Here is a 13,963-nt window from a genome sequence, read left to right as displayed (position 1 = left end):
ATGATCACACTTACAAGATTATAAACTTTGTAATGATACCTTACAAGAGACCTTTTGCATGAAGCATATTTTTAGTATATTATATTCATTAGTATATCTTCATAAAATCATACAGAGTGCAACATCACAACCTCACATTAGATTAAAAAATAAAATACACTTTACAAGATTTGTCAGTAAAATAGTTGTCCCACAGCATGTAATTTACAGCACAATATTTTGTTGTAATTCTTTAAAAGGCAGTTAAGTCACTGGAATTCAGGTGTCAGTTAATGTTTTCGCAAAAAGAAAAGGAGTACTTGTGGCACCTTAGAGACTAACAAATTTATTAGAGCATAAGCTTTCGTGAGCTACAGCTTTACGGATTTTATGTGGCAGGAACACATTCAAAAAGACAAAAGAGACTTGTAATGTTGTAAGACTTAAACTTTAACAAACAGTATACAATCAAATTACTTTGAATAGCACCTTCCACCAGAGGACATCAAAGCACATATGCATAATTAATTACTCCTCTCAGTGACGTTGTGAGGCTTAAGTAATACCATGCCCATTTTACAGAGACAAGTTTAAGGCCCCCATTTTAATAGCTCTAGTTGTTATCTCCATATCCACTGAAAGCAGGACAAGAAGTAATTGGCTTAACCTGCAACAAGAGAGATTTAGCTTAGATATTAAGAAAAACTTTCTAACTATAAGGCTAGTTAAGCACTGAAATAAACTTCCAAAGCAGGCTGTGGAATCCCTCCTCACTGGAGGTTTTTAAGAACAGGCTAGACAAACATCTGTCAGGGATGATCTAGATATACTTGGTCCTACCTCAGCACATGTGGCTAGACTAGATGACCTCTCAAAGTTACCCCTAGTCATACATTTCTATAAGTTTTTTTAAAAAGCACAAATTTTAACAACATTTCTACAGTTCCTCTGCACTTTTTAATTTTTATTGGGATGAAGCAGAAATACCAAATTACCACGAGAAGCTGTTCTCCTGGAGCCCAATTTACAGCTGTTCTGCAGCTGCACAGGCCCTTCAGGAAACACTCTGGCTCAACACTCTACAGGAGCTGGCTCTGTGTGCTGCATGCCCCCCTCCTGCACCCTCTCACACACATCCCAGGTGCAGGTGGAATTCAGGAGCAGTCAGTGTGCATGCCAAGGGTGGAAGGGAAAGTGGCTAGGGTCTTTTTACCCCGGTGATTCTGTGGTGCTGCAGTGGTGCAGTTTTAGGGCACCCAGGAGGCCTGGAATCAGGTAGGCACATCCACCTCCACTCTGTCCCTCCACTAAGACTGGCACTGATAGAGGGATGAACCTCCTAAGAGGTGATCAGGATCTTAAACAGCCATGCATGAGTGGCAGATGAACCCCCCTTCGGGGAGGCTAGCCCCCCAGCTCCACCCCTTCCACCCCTGAGCCCCCAACCCCATGGCCAGAGGCACCCCGAGCCACCATCCCCACCTGCAGCTGGAGGAGTCTCAGCCACCCCAGCCCCTGGCCGCTCAGGCCTGACCCCTGAGCTCCAGGCTGCAGGCTGGAGCTGAGCCTCCACCGGCTTCAGGGAGGACGGGGAGCTAGGGCAGGGCCACGGCCTGGTTAGGGGAGGCTTAGCTTACCCTGGCCTTTGATACCTGTTGCCCAGGTAAAAAGTTACAAGGATGTTTTGGTTTTTATACAGAAGAAGCTTTATAGTTCAAGGGTAGGAACCTGTTATAGTAGATTATTAACATTTGTGAGAACAGGCATTCAAATCCTGTTTTCCCTATGCAAATAAAGATGGAAATGAAACAGTGTAACATTGTTTGTGCTTCTGACACTCTGTACCTCAGGGAAACACCCTGCACCCCCATGTTCACCCTTATAATATTATTGTGTGGTTTCCAATGCAAAGTTTATCATGTTGAGTGTCTTCGGAAGGCTTATGATGCACTGAGCATTGTTACAGGTTTCAGAGTAGCAGCCGTGTTAGTCTGTATTCGCAAAAAGAAAAGAAGTACTTGTGGCACCTTAGAGACTAACAAATTTATTAGAGCATAAGATGAAGTGAGCTGTAGCTCACGAAAGCTTATGCTCTAATAAATTTGTTAGTCTCTAAGGTGCCACAAGTACTCCTTTTCTTTTTGAGCATTGTTGTTATAGTAATGTTATAGGTTGTAATTTAATGTATATAGTTATGAGGCTGAAAAATTATGCTCATGGCTTAAAACAAGCCCAGGCAAAACTCTCCAAGAGCAGAGGGGCAGTTCACACCTCATCAGGGCATGTACAGAACAAACGCAGCCCAGCCTCACAGGAACAAAGGACAGTGGCCTAGGCAGCAACAAAGGATCTGTTGGACTCTTGAGTGAGTCACCCCCCTCCCTTGGTCAGTTTGAGACTATGATGAGGTAATGCTCACCTGACTCTGAATTGGAGGGGCAAAGCCAAGAGGGAAGATAGGACATGATAAAAGGGAGAGACGTTTGCCATGCTCCCTCTCTTTGCCACCTCCATCTACAGACACCACCACCAAGTGACTGAAGCACTGATCAAAGGGGAGAGCCTGGCTGAAGGACAACCAGTCAGCCTATGGTGAGAAGCATCTAAGTTTGTAAGGGCACTGAAAGTGTTAAGATCAGCTTAGAATGTGTTTTGCTTTTATTTCATTTGACCAAATCTGATTTGTTGTGCTTTGACTTATAATCACTTAAAATCTGTCTTTTGTAGTTAATAAATGTGTTTGTTTATTCTACCTGAAGCAGTGCATTTGGTTTGAAGTGTGTCAGAGACTCCCCTTAGGATAACAAGCCTGGTACATATCAATTTCTTTGTTAAATTGATGAACTCATATAAGCTTGCAGCGTCCAGCAGGCATAACTGGACACTGCAAGATGGAGGTACCTAGGGTTGTATCTGGGTCTAGAGATACTGGCTAGTGTCATTCGGTTGCACAATCCAAGCAGCAGCTGGCCAAAAGTACTCACTCACGTGCTGGGAGCAGCTTACATGCTAGAGGCTGTGCGTGAACAGCATGGGAGTTCTCACAGAGAAGCAGGGTAAGGCTGGTTCCCAGAGTTGAGGATTGGAGTGACCTAGCAGATCACCAGTCCAGCTAACACCATGGGAACATCACAGTGACGCAGCGAGCGGGGTGGTACGCCCAGCTTGTTACTCCAAGTGGAGTTCACACTTTAAGCACTGATATTTGTGATTTTAAGTGAGTCTTAAGTGCAGTGGCTAAGAAGAGTCAGGAGGAGGTCACAGTTTTGTTATTTTCTGGTTGCTTATTTTGGGAAAGGGAAGTCAGAACAGGAAAGCAGAAAAATGAGTGAAAGCAGTGAAGCAATTGCAAAGTTGGAGCTTTTTATGCTGTAGGTTGCAGGAAAGAAGAGGTAGCACCAGAGATTATTGCAACTGAAAGAACTGGAGATAAAAGAAAAAGAGAGGTTTCAGAGTAGCAGCCATGTTAGTCTGTATTCGCAAAAAGGAGTACTTGTGGCACCTTAGAGACTAACAAATTTATTTGTAATGCATCCGATGAAGTGAGCTGTAGCTCACGAAAGCTTATGCTCTAATAAATTTGTTAGTCTCTAAGGTGCCACAAGAAAAAGAGAGAGAAAGAAAACACCAGCTGGACTTGCCATAGAAGCAGAATCAGAGGCCTCTGACCGGGGGTGGCTCTACCAATTTTGCCTCCCCAAGCAGTTGCCACCGAATTGCTGCCGCCGCAACAGCGCTGGAGCTGCTGCCAAATTGCTGCTGCGCCCGGAAGAGAGGCGGAGCTGCTGCTGAATTGCCACCGCGGGACACGGACTGCCGCCCCATTCTGAATGCCACCCCAAGCACCTGCTTGGAAAGCTGCTGCCTGGAGCCGGCCCTGCCCACGACCCCAACGACTCCCATCACTCCAAAAATCCACAAATGGGAACACTTGTGTCCTGCATACAGTGAGGAGGATGATATTACTGAATATCTGACTCCCTTTGAAGGGCTGTGTGTAATACATGAAATCCCTGATAAGAGAGTTCCTACACTGGTAAATGCCTTAACAGCAAAGCTATAGGATATTCTGGATTTAGGCACTCAATCTCTCCTTTTGAAGCTTTCCCACTTTGTATAAATACTTGTGTTCCAGCCCCTGCTCCACTGAATACTCAAGTGTCTCCCCTTTCTCAGTGCCCTAACTACTGGGCTATAAAGTCACTCTCTCATTCTCTGGCCCAATGACTATTCAAGTATTTTATACCAAGTGAGCCAGCTTTAACAGGCGAGATTAAGAAGCATTCACCCTCCAAATACTCAATAGCCTGGTGTTTAGAGTGACCACCCATGAAAGAGCAGCAACCTGGGTTCAATCACCTGCTCCAAAGTGAGGATTCATACCTGGTTCTCCCACAACCTAGCTAAAGGTTATAAAGATGGCACTACCAACTCCCCTACCAGTGTTTTTGGTTCTTAAATACCATCTGTGAATCTAGCCTGAAAAATTAAAATGAGACATTTTGCTAGTGCTGAAATGGTTCATTTTGACATTTTTTCTTCTTCTTCTTCTTTTTTTTTTTACTGAAATATACATACCTATCCCAAAATCCAGATTTAAGTTTGGAGATGTACTTTTTTAAGATGACCTGCAAATGCTTAAAAAATCCAGTTGATTTAGTCATTTGTTTAATGGCGTAAGCACTGTGATCAGGCAGGGTGGAAAATCTAGCAAATAATTGATAACAAATTCTTATATTTTATAAGTCCTGCTGTTTAGCACCACCAGCGCCTGCCCTCCATGTGTCCCAGTATGCATTATGTTGGTGACATCACACTTACTGGGGTTCCGCAATGGGGTGGAGAACAGTGGACTCAATTACCTGCTATTTTATTTTATTTTCACAATATTGCCTATGTTTGAATAGAAATATTAATAAACTTTGCAAAAAACTGCATTATCTATAGATCCCCAAAACCATTAGTGATATTTAGAAGTAAATGTGGAATTGAGAGACACCTGGCTATGCTGACGAAGACTCTAGGCCAGAAGAGAATGTTAGGCAAGCTAATGCAAGGGCAGGGTCTTTGGAACTAGAGGTCCCACAAGCATGAGATGTAGAAACAAAAACCCAGTTTGAGGTTTGTTTCAGGAGATTATTTTGGTTAAATCATCCTTGACAATGCAAATGCCAGACTGCTGCATTCCTGCCAAAAAAACCAAAACAAACGAAAAAAACCCACACACTATACTGTAAGCAGACTCCACAAAACAAAAAATACAAACCAACACTTACGTATTCTCAAAGCCAAACAAATTTAAGTAAATGGCTTCAGATGTTCATTTCTGATTAATTCTCTTCTGTGGATATATAACATTGCTCTCTGTGGGTCAAAACCCAACCTACTCAGGTATGCATCATTTTTTGGGTCCAGCCCTTCCACTTTTTGTTTTAAATGTACAAAACCCCCAACTTTTTATCATATAAAGCTTAAACAGGTTCACACTAGGGAAAAATACATTATGAAAAAAACCACAAAATCATACCACTTCCTCTTTCACCTGAGGAAATACAAAAGTTAAGACCTCAAAAGTTAAGCTCTCCAGTATCTGAATATGACAAAAGTGGCCTCTATCTTTGGTATCTTCCTGCAGTAGGCTACCACCTGACACACACGCTTGTCTTTGTTTCCCCTTTCTTCTGCCCATGAAAGGTGTATAGTCTCTCAGTGTCCATTACAAAGCCCTCCTTTGGGCATAATTTATTCATCTACACCAGTTCAGTGACTCTCCCAAACCTTACACTGAGATCATTCTCCATAACAAACACAAAGCAGATAAAGCAGGGGTTTCCCCACCTCCCCCTCTTCACAGACATCACCTTCAAGTCACCCACACAAGAGTCAAGAGCAGCACCTTGTCCCGTTCCTTTTTTACCCCTGATCCAGAGTCCCACTCTCTAGGCCTCCCTGCCTGAGAGTGACTGGTCTTCCCACAGTCCTTCGCCCAAAGGATTCCATTCCTCCAGGCTATCTACTAAGGCATCCTACCTCTGTTCAGAAGAATCCACCCTCTTGCAACAACCCTCTTGTTTCCAGGTTCATCTTCCCTTGATCAAGATACATCTTTTCCTTTCCTAGGGGCCTCTGCCCAAGCCTTCTGCTCATCAGGAGACCACAACTTTTGTCAATTGTCACCAACAGCTTTCCTCTAAGCTCCTCACCAGCACCTCACATTTAGTGCTTTCCTTCAGGTACTTTTTTCCTGTTACTTCTTGGCTCTCCAAGTTTCCAGCTCACTGGATTTCCCACCTCCCCTAACTTGGGGCCCTTTCTTAAACCTTACTGAGGGAGCTGGGGATGGCAACTAACCAGCCTCAGGTGCACTGGCCTTCTGTCCCCATCCCTCTTGAACGGCCCATATCACCCTGTGACAATGAGGAAGTGCCCATGCAGGGAGAGTTCTTCAGTACAGAGTAGAATAAAGTCCTATTTTCTGTCTAATCAATCAACATATTTACCTATTATAGACATTTGTAAAATGCTCCTTCACCATAAAACCTAAGTGCCTCTGATCCTAATAGTTGTTTATGGGTCAATCACCATAATGACTAATTGTATTCTCATTTCTTTAATATCTTTCCAGCCAGTTTGGTCATTTGGTCATCTATTTCCAGTTGACGCTCCATCTGGTTCAGTTAATTTGTGTGTGGATCATCAAATGATACAGTTGATGTATGTGAGCAACTGGTAGGAGTGATAGCCTTCTCTGCTCAACTTTTCAGATATAATGGGGAATGTGTATCCTTCACCAATTTCCTCCTGTTCCTACTTCAATCTCTCAGCTAATTTTTATTCTATCAAAAATACTTTGCAATAGAGATGCTACTTTGGCACAGAGTTGTTCAACATGGTGTAACATGAGAAAGTGACTGACTAGAATATATGAAAGAATTAATTCCTTTGTTTCTCTAGGTCCTTGAAAACTGTACTCCCCACATGACTAAATTATCTCAAATTTCCAGAAAAGGTGATTATGCTACCACTCATTTTAAGAAAGAACACATTGGATTTGTAGCTCTCTTGTAATGGGAAATGGCTAGGAAAATATGGGAGAACAGAGACAGTCTCAACCTGGCAGAAGACCCAGGTGAGAGTTGCTCTTATATAAAGTCTGAGGTCTGTCTCAAATTCAAAAACATCCTAAGAAAATGGTTGGATATGGTTTCCCTTTTTATGCATTTATGCCTGATCCTGAAGAGACTCAGTTGTTAGGGTTTGATTTAGAGTATTGATGAGACATCAGATAACACAGGCTCAATCAGGTTTTATTAGTCAAAACAGCCTTATAGAAAGGTTAATACTTTACCAATCTGGAAGACAGCAGTGCAGCGGTCATACTATCCTGAAATTATGAGCTTCACCCTACTCATATACATACCTGACTTGTTTATAACAAACAAGCTTGCCTAAGATTTACCCACCCTTTCTTATCAGTTTCTTATCTTGTTTTAAACATTATTTTCCAGAAGTTAGAAAACTCAGACACATCCTGCACCAGCCGTAGCCTGTTATAGATTGCATATTGGTCAAGTGTCATAAGAATCATCTGTCTTCTCCCTAGTATGCTGTCCAACTGTATCAAGCACACTATCATATTTGGCAAGACAAATCATACATCTCATCTCTGTCAGATTCTACAGACAGTAAACTCTCTTGAGTTTATTGAGAGTTTACTGTAAGCTTAGCATGAGTGCAAAGCATGCTGGGAATCTGCCTAATAGTGATACACTGTTAGCATAAGTATAAAGAATACAAAGCCTTCTCGAAATATTTATTGGCCAACAGTTGATTTACTCAATAAATGGTGATTCTGTGAAGCAACTACCAATTTGGATTTGTCTTACCTAGGATAATGACAATGAACCATTTTTCATAGACTATAGGAAGAAACACCTTAAAAGTCACCTGGAAGCAACAAGGGATATTGTGTGTCCTATATTCTGGAAATAATCTGAGAGGACTCCAGTGTAGACAACCCCAACTGCTAAAACATCACAAGTCAGGCCCCTAAAACAAGGACATTTAAATAGTAATACATGTTTTCAAGCTTTTCTCTGCAACCACGATAGCTAGCAATTTTCTTTTTCTTTTTAAAATTAAAGCCAAAATTCTCATGTAATCATATGAATCCAGAAGCTAGATTTTTAAGACTACATACTAGTTATCATGAGACTCATGATAAAATTGTGAGTTGGCAATAATGGAACTCCATTTTTATTAAACTAAACTGGCTCTTTAGTACATCAACTATTTAGAGCTCCTCTAGCTCCAGTTTAGCAATCCTAAACACAGGCATACAGAATTGACTTCCTGGTGCCTTCTTCAAACTCTTTCCTCCTATAGCCCATACTCCTCCCTCCTTCTTCCATGCAGGTTGCTACAATGGGGAATACAATAAGTGAGACAGCAAGAACTTTTAAAAAAGGGAACAAAGCATGCTGGCTTCTCTAAGGCACGGCCCACATGGGCATTATTGAGGCTCAGCCCTTAAAGACAATGGAATGATGGAAGATGTCTTGTTTAGTACTCTAGAGAAATGTTATCCAGGGGATCTTGTGGCTCACCTCAGATGGGTGAAGGAGTATACATAAGGGAGACCTCTCTCCCTAAAAAGAAAAGGAGTACTTGTGGCATCTTAGGGACTAACAAATTTATTTGAGCATAAGCTTTCGTGAGCTACAGCTCACTTCATAGGATGCATTCAGTGGAAAATACAGTGGGGAGATTTATATACACACACAGAAAACATGAAACAATGGATTTTATCATACATACTGTAAGGCGAGTGATCACTTAAGATGAGCTATTACCAGCCGGGGAAGGGGGGGTAGGAGGAAAACCTTTTGTAGTGATAATCAAAGTGGGCCATTTCCAGTAGTTAACAAGAACGTCTGAGGAACGGTGGGGGGTGGGGTGAGGGGGAGAAATAACATGGGGAAACAGTTTTACTTTGTGTAATGACCCATCCACTCCCAGTCTCTATTCAAGCCTAAGTTAATTGTATCCAGTTTGCAAATTAATTCCAATTCAGCAGTCTCTCGTTGAAGTCTGGTTTTGAAGTTTTTTTGTTGAAGGATAGCCACCCTCAGGTCTGTAATCGAGTGACTGGAGAGATTGAAGTGTTCTCCGACTGGTTTTTGAATGTTATAATTCTTGACGTCTGATTTGTGTCCATTTATTCTTTTATGTATAGACTGTCCAGTTTGACCAATGTACATGGCAGAGGGGCATTGCTGGCACATGATGGCATATATCACATTGGTAGATGCGCAGGTGAAGAAGCCTCTGATAGTGTGGCTGATGTGATTAGGCCCTATGATGGTGTCCCCTGAATAGATATGTGGACAGAGTTGGCAACGGGCTTTGTTGCAAGGATAGGTTCCTGGGTTAGTGGTTCTGTTGTGTGGTGTGTGGTTGCTGGTGAGTATTTGCTTCAGGTTGGGGGCTGTCTGTAAGCAAGGACTGGCCTGTCTCCCAAGATCTGTGAGAGTGATGGGTCGTCCTTCAGGATAGGTTATAGATGATGCGTTGGAGAGGTTTTAGTTGGGGGCTGAAGGCTAGTGGCGTTCTGTTATTTTCTTTGTTGGGCCTGTCCTGTAGTAGGTGACTTCTGGGTACTCTTCTGGCTCTGTCAATCTGTTTCTTCACTTCAGCAGGTGGGTATTGTATTTGTAAGAATGCACGATAGAGATCTTGTAGGTGTTTGTCTCTGTCTGAGGGGTTGGAGCAAATGCGGTTATATTGTAGAGCTTGGCTGTAGACAATGGATCATGTGGTGTGATCTGGATGAAAGCTAGAGGCATGTAGGTAGGAATAGCGGTCAGTAGGTTTCTGGTATAGAGTGGTGTTTATGTGACCATCGCTTATTAGCAACATAGTGTCCAGGAAGTGGATCTCTTGTGTGGACTGGTCCAGGCTGAGGTTGATGGTGGGATGGAAATTGTTGAAATCATGGTGGAATTCCTCAAGGGCTTCTTTTCCATGGGTCCAGATGATGAAGATGTCATCAATGTAGCGCAAGTAGAGTAGGGGCATTAGGGGACGAGAGCTGAGGAAGCGTTGTTCTAAGTCAGCCATAAAAATGTTGGCATACTGTGGGGCAATGCGGGTACCCATCACAGTGCCGCTGATTTGAAGGTATACATTGTCCCCAAATGTGAAATAGTTATGGGTGAGGACAAAGTCACAAAATTCAGCCACCAGGTTAGCCGTGACATTATCGGGGATACTGTTCCTGATGGCTTGTAGTCCATCTTTGCGTGGAATGTTGGTGTAGAGGGCTTCTACATCCATAGTGGCTAGGATGGTGTTTTTGCCCCAACCCCTCAGACAGAGACAAACACCTACAATGCATTCTTACAACTACAATACCCACCTGCTGAAGTGAAGAAACAGATTGACAGAGCCAGAAGAGTATCCAGAAGTCACCTACTACAGGACAGGCCCAACAAAGAAAATAACAGAACGCCACTAGCCTTCAGCCCCCAACTAAAACCTCTCCAACGCATCATCTACAATCTATCCTGAAGGATAGGTTTGTCTCTAACGTGCCACAAGTACTCCTTTTCTTTTTGCGAATACAGACTAACACGGCTGCTACTCTGAAACCTCTCTCCCTAAGACAGGGATGGGGATGCTTTAGCAATAGCAGGCATGACCTAAGAATGTGTGTGAGGGTTGGGAAGGAAGAGTGGGAGAACTGCCTGAGAAGAGGGTAGTGTGAAGGTTTAAAGAAAAATCAGCTATTGTAGAAAGTAGCCTTTAAGCAAACATAGAGAGCAAAATTAACAGCTGCTTAACTTTTTAGGAACATAGTTTACAGCTCAACCAGTTGCCACCGATGTCCCCCATATCTATCTTTGAAAAAAGAGTTGTATTTATGTAGGACGGTATTTGGTGTTTTTCTTAAAAGTCCCAGCATCTGGATTCATGTGAGTACAAGTGTATCTCTGCTTTTGTTTTTATTTTACATGAAGTTTCTAGCCCCAATGGCTGCAGATAAAAACTTGAAAACGTAGAAGCAAATGCATTGTAAAGGCTCAGAAAGAAAATCAAAAGACCTCCTCCCTCCTCTCTTTTTTTAATCTTGTGTTTTCTGGTCTTGATTCATGATTTTTGTTTTTGGGGTTAGCAACATTGTTTAACACTTAGTATACCCAAAACAAAATAATAAAATTATCAGCTATAAAAGCCACAAAACTACACTGTAAGCACAGTTTTAAGCCTCTCTTGCAACTTCCTTTGGAGGTTTCAGAGACCCAGGCTAAGCTTCCTGTAATGATGACTTGGCATTTATACAGATTTCTATCTTCTCTCTTTAAGACTATGCTGTGTATTAGCCGTTGTATCCTGAAACTAGAAGTATTTGTACTTGAACTGTTTATTGCACAAATTCATAATCTGAGCGCATACATAACACCTTTTACACTTGGTTTAAAGAGAACCAAGAGATAATTGACTCAGAAGAGGCAAGGTAGGAAGAATTAAAAGATAACTAACAGACTTTCCTGACTAGAATAATAAAAAAACCCAACAGCATTGATTAAGATTTATTTTCCTCTAAAATGTAGTTTGTATATATTTTTCTGTAAGGTGTGGCCAGTTCTCTGGAATCTCTTGCTGCACATGAGTATTTTGATTCATACCTACTTCAGGACGGTTGTCTTTGTATGTGACTTTACCAGCTTGACATGTTTTTAAAGACCACATGAAATTACTTTTAGCAGTCATAGGATTTGAATATTTTTTTATCTCAATTGAGCTCCAGTGGACATGCGACCTTATAAAATCACCAAACAGTTTAATGCTCTTGTGCTTAATAGACAGTCTCTGAAGTGGCTTGGCAGTCTAGAGTAGCGATGGTCACAGAGAAACAATTAAAAACAAAGACACCCAAAGGACTGATAAAACAAGCAAAAACACCCAACATTCTAAATGAATCAGACATCATAATTTTTTTTGCAGTAGTTACTATGTAAATGCAGGATCTTACTGCTTATTTTTGGTCTTGTTCCCTGACTCCCTCCTATTGTTAAGTCCCTTAAGGGCTTGTCTACAGTACCTGCCAGATTGGCAGGCAGCGATCGATCCAGCGGGGCTTGATTTATTGCGTCTAGTATAAATTGACTGCTGAGCGCTCTCCCATCGACTCCGGTACTCCACCAGAACGAGAAGTGCAAGCAGAGTCGACGGGAGAGCATCAGCTGTCGACTTACCGCAGTGAAGACACCGCGATAAGTAGATCTAAGTGTGTAGACTTCAGCTACGCTATTCACTTAGCTGAAGTTGCGTATCTTAGATCAACCCCGCGTGGTAGGGTAGAAAAGCCCTTACTGTATCTTAAATTTATGCCCTTACACTTCTGACCACAACAAACTCCAGCATAGACACCAGGCACTGTTTTATTGTTGTTCTACATTAATGCCTGCAGGCCACAATCAAGATAGTGACCTTACTGTGCAAGCTGTTCCATAGCCCTTGTCTACAGTACCATGCAGGGTTGATCTAAGGCAGGGATCTCAAACTCAAATCACCACAAGGGCCACATGAGGACTAGTACATTGGCCCAAGGGCTGCATCACTGACACCTTTTCACAGTGGCAGATTTAGAGTTAGTGGGACCCTGTGCTCAGCTTCATTTTTGGGCCTCCCTGTGGGGGGAGCATTCTCTCCCCCCCTTGTTTTTCATTCTTTTTTTTTCCAGTCTCCTTCTGGGGCTCAGGGCTGGGGGTGCAGGATCTGGGAGGGAGTTAGGGACTTAGGGTTTGGGAGGGAGCACAGGGCTGGGGCAGGCAAGGGGTGCAGAGCATTTACCTTGGGCAGCTCCTGTTTGGTGCGGGGGGGGGGTGCAGGTGGCTCTGTGCAGCGTAACACCGCCCCCATGGCTGCGATTCTGGAAGCTGCCCCCTGCCAGGCAGGGCTGCCTGGATTGCAGGGGCTTTAGGGGCTGCAAGGCTCTGGACTGCAGCTCTAAAGCCCCTTTTGGAATGCGGCCCTACAAACATGGCCGGAGGACTCCGGAGGAGCAGGAGCGGCCGGAGAGAAGCGGTGGTTTCTCCTTCAAAGTGCTGCTTCTCTCCAGCCGGCTGCACAGCCACCCTGTGCTCCTCCTGAGTCCTCCAGCCTGTGTTCGCAGCGCTCCCACTAGCTTCCCTGAGCACGCTGTGTCCCCGCAGCTCCCTCCTGGAAAGTCCTAAGCGCCGCCAAACAGCTGTTTGCAGGCAGGTGGAAGAGCTGGGACGCAGCGTGCTGGGGGTGGTGGAAGCGGGGGGTGAGGGGAGCTATGGTGGGCCACAGGAAATAACTTTGCGGGTCACATGTTTGAGAGCCCTGATCTAAGATATGCAACTTCAGCTACGTGAATAATGTAGCTGAAGTCGACGTACTTAGATCTACTTACCGCGGTGTCTTCACTGCGGTAAGTCGACAGCTGACACTCTCCCGTCGACTCCACTTGCACTTCTTGTTCTGGTGGAGTACTGGAGTCAATGGGGGAGCGCTCAGCGATTGATTTATCGCATCTAGATGTGATAAATCGACCCCCGTTGGATTGATCGCTGCCCGCCAATCTGGCTGGTAGTGCAGACAAGCCCATAGACACCACATAAGATATTTTTTTCCTACCTCAAACAGATTACTGACCAACGCCCTGATCTTGAAAGCACTAACAAACATGAGTGATATTATGCAGATGAGTAGTTTGGACTGCTTCCCTGTGTTATAAATGACTCAAATGCAAAATTGTTTGCAGTTGAAAAATTTCTAGAAATTAATCACTAAAACTATAATTAAAAAGAATACTTATTTGCATTTTAATTATTTTAATACTGATTTTCCAGTTACACTCCTCCCCCAGGTGTATTGTAGAGTCACCGTCAGGATCAGGTCTTGCTGAGGATACTGTTCTCACACCTCTGAGGAATAGCCCTTTAAGCAATGGGTG

General features: G+C 43.2%; 2 long non-coding RNA genes across 2 annotated transcripts; both read right to left on the bottom strand.

Annotated features, from left to right (window-relative positions):
• Positions 1-356: 356 nt before the first annotated feature.
• On the bottom strand, positions 357-7,319 carry LOC122460613. The gene is made up of 2 exons (XR_006282033.1): positions 4,979-7,319; positions 357-646 (listed from the first exon to the last, which is right to left on the bottom strand). It is a non-coding gene; the product is annotated as an uncharacterized LOC122460613 (long non-coding RNA).
• A 1,224-nt stretch (positions 7,320-8,543) lies between these two features.
• Positions 8,544-13,936, bottom strand: LOC122460612. Its single transcript, XR_006282032.1, has 2 exons — positions 10,630-13,936; positions 8,544-8,619 (listed from the first exon to the last, which is right to left on the bottom strand). It is a non-coding gene; the product is annotated as an uncharacterized LOC122460612 (long non-coding RNA).
• Between the last annotated feature and the right edge of the window lie 27 nt (positions 13,937-13,963).

Source organism: Dermochelys coriacea, chromosome 6 (genome assembly GCF_009764565.3).
Source record: "Dermochelys coriacea isolate rDerCor1 chromosome 6, rDerCor1.pri.v4, whole genome shotgun sequence".
In the NCBI taxonomy this organism is placed as follows: Eukaryota; Metazoa; Chordata; order Testudines; family Dermochelyidae; genus Dermochelys; species Dermochelys coriacea.
This window is presented reverse-complemented; position numbering and strand designations above follow the sequence as displayed.